The 2,500-nt window shown below is 59.2% G+C and overlaps 1 pseudogene; it reads right to left on the reverse strand.

Moving 5' to 3' along the window:
* Positions 1–2,500, reverse strand: part of LOC132246799 (28S ribosomal RNA) — a 9,758-nt pseudogene that overhangs the window by 3,995 nt on the left and 3,263 nt on the right.

The following is a 2,500-nucleotide window of genomic DNA, read 5'->3' on the forward strand; positions in this document are numbered from 1 at the left end:
GACATGTCCCCACCCGCCGCCAACCAGAGCCGCTCCACTTCGTCACTTATCCCACACGCGTAGGATACTTTCCGTATGACATCATCAGATGAAGTGGCTACGCGAATCAGCCTCCTCACTTGCGCTGCCGGAATGGCTTTCGCCAGGCGCGGCAGCCCAAGGCCCCCGTCCCGCTGCCGGGAGTGGAGGAGGCCGTCCGAGGTACAGGCAGGTAGGTGGAACCATTCCTTCACCTTTCTTCGGTTCATAGAATCCAGAGCCTCCAAGGCCACACGACCGGTGTTCGCGTAATCGGCCTGGTAGTGCAGCCTGGGAATGGCATACTGCACCAGCAAAGAGAGCTTCTGCGTCGGTTTGAGCGGAGCAGTCCCTATCCTCTCGAGCCAGGAGCTTAGTTGCGTACCCAAATCTGGTTTGTCGATCCCAACCCAAGGACCGACATTCAAGCCCAGATATCGTGTCGACTCGCCCGGTCCCAGCATCGTGATCGCACGGCCGGCTATCGTCCAAGCCTCACAGGTGTTAACCGTAAAGGAGTCGCATGTCGGATTCAAGAAGAACCCCTGACATTTTGTGGGTTGCACTCGTAGGCTCGTGAGGTTGCAGAAGTCCTCTAGGATGCCGATGTTATGTTGCATACCCTCCCAGGAGTCACTCAGCAGGACGAGATCATCCGCGAACGCCAGGGTAGCCAGGGAAGCACTCCCGACTTTCACTCCCCGCCCGATCGTCTCGAGCTTGGCTATCAGGGGGTCCATTGCAATATTGAACAGCAGGGGGGACATCGGGTCGCCTTGCTTGACTCCGGATTTGATGCTGATAGGTGGGGTGAAACCATTAAACACTTGTACTCTCGTGGTAACCTTCTGGTATGAATCCTCAATGAGATTCACGATGTGTTGGTCCACCCCTTTGGCCTTTAGGACACAGGAGATGTGATCGTGTGACACCGAATCGAAGGCCTTGGCTATGTCCACGAATACTACGCCGAGCGGACGCCTCTCTTGCTTCACCTTACGTAAGATGAACTCAAGCACCTTCAGGTTCTCGGCACACCCAGGTGCCGAGACGAACCCCCGCTGGCGGGGGTTGATGGGACATGCTGCGGCGAGCCGAGCGGCGAGCACTCGCGAGAATAACCTCAGCACAATGGACCCGATAGTGATGGGGCGCCAGTTGCCCAGCAGCCTCAGCTTCTCAAAGTCCACTGCTTTCGGTATCAGCACAGACCGACACTCCTTTAGTCCGTCCGGGACCGTGCCAGTGATCAACCAAAGGCTGAACAACTCGGCAAGAGCATCTCCTTCGGGGTCAGCGCGGCGCAGATCTTTCAGGGTGAGCTTATCCGGACCTGGAGCCGATTTGTTGGCCATTTCCATCATGTGCTTGACCACCTCCTCGGGAGTGATCAGGGCCTTGAACGCGAAATTATCCGCGTCCCTTCGGACCCCGAACCGTCCGAGACCGGCGAAGGGCGGCTCGACCTCCCACTTTCCTCGGTAGGCCTGGAAGACCTCCTCGAGCGGGAGGGTGCACTGATTACGCTCAGCGCCGTCCAGGATGATGGACGCCAGGAGCTTCCTGTTGGCACCAAACAGGTGCTGGTACCGCAGGAAAGTGCCCCGTTTGACAGCCCGTTTGTTCATCCAGGACGTGGGATCGCCACCCTCCTTAGGCCTCTTCTTGTCCGGGACCCTCCGCGGTCCTGGGGGCACCCCCAAGAATGAAGTCAGAACATCAAGGGAGACGGAGTCGACCCGGGCACGAATCCCGGGTTGGCCCTCCACCCATGCGCCCAACACTTCCCGAACCTTGTCCGACAGGCCCTGCCCCTTCCTCAGCCACTGGCGTGCCCTCCGGGCCAGGACCTTCCTGATTTTCTTAGGTGGGTCGCTTGGGTTTTGGGCTTCCATCTCCGGAGTCACGGACCCTTCCTCCGCCGCGGAGGCCGATTCAGCTACACCACCCGATGCGGTCTGTTCAGGGCACAGACCGAGCAACCTCCTTTTATCGCTGATCTGCTTAGGCGTTTTCGACACCATTTCAGCAGCGATCAGCTGGTTGATGTTCCGGGCGCCATGGAACATCACGTCAAGGCGGGTGAGAGTTTCCTCTTCCTCCACCGACCAGCACCCACGTCTGGCTCGGGGCCTTAAACCGGATCTCGAAAGGCCGCCCGCAACCCGTTCCGCATTACGTGTTACCGGGTGCATGTGCCGCTTGTGCTGCGATAGGCCAACTTTTTTGTCGAAGGAGGCAGGGCACTCAGGACAAGCCCAGTCCTTCCCGGTCCGCTCCGGCACCCTCCCCTGGCAACGTGGGGCGTGGCAGAGGATGCTGTGCTTGTTAGCACTGACCTTATCACAATGGGTGCACTGGTACCGCACATCCGCCCACGCATGGCTCTCCACGCAGTGGAGGGCCAACGCGGAGGGTTTACCCACATGGTCCCCGCAAATCGGGCACGGCGGGTTTGAATCGGGCAGCCTCACCAGGAAAA

This window comes from Alligator mississippiensis, unplaced genomic scaffold (assembly GCF_030867095.1).
Source record: "Alligator mississippiensis isolate rAllMis1 unplaced genomic scaffold, rAllMis1 scaffold_19, whole genome shotgun sequence".
In the NCBI taxonomy this organism is placed as follows: Eukaryota; Metazoa; Chordata; order Crocodylia; family Alligatoridae; genus Alligator; species Alligator mississippiensis.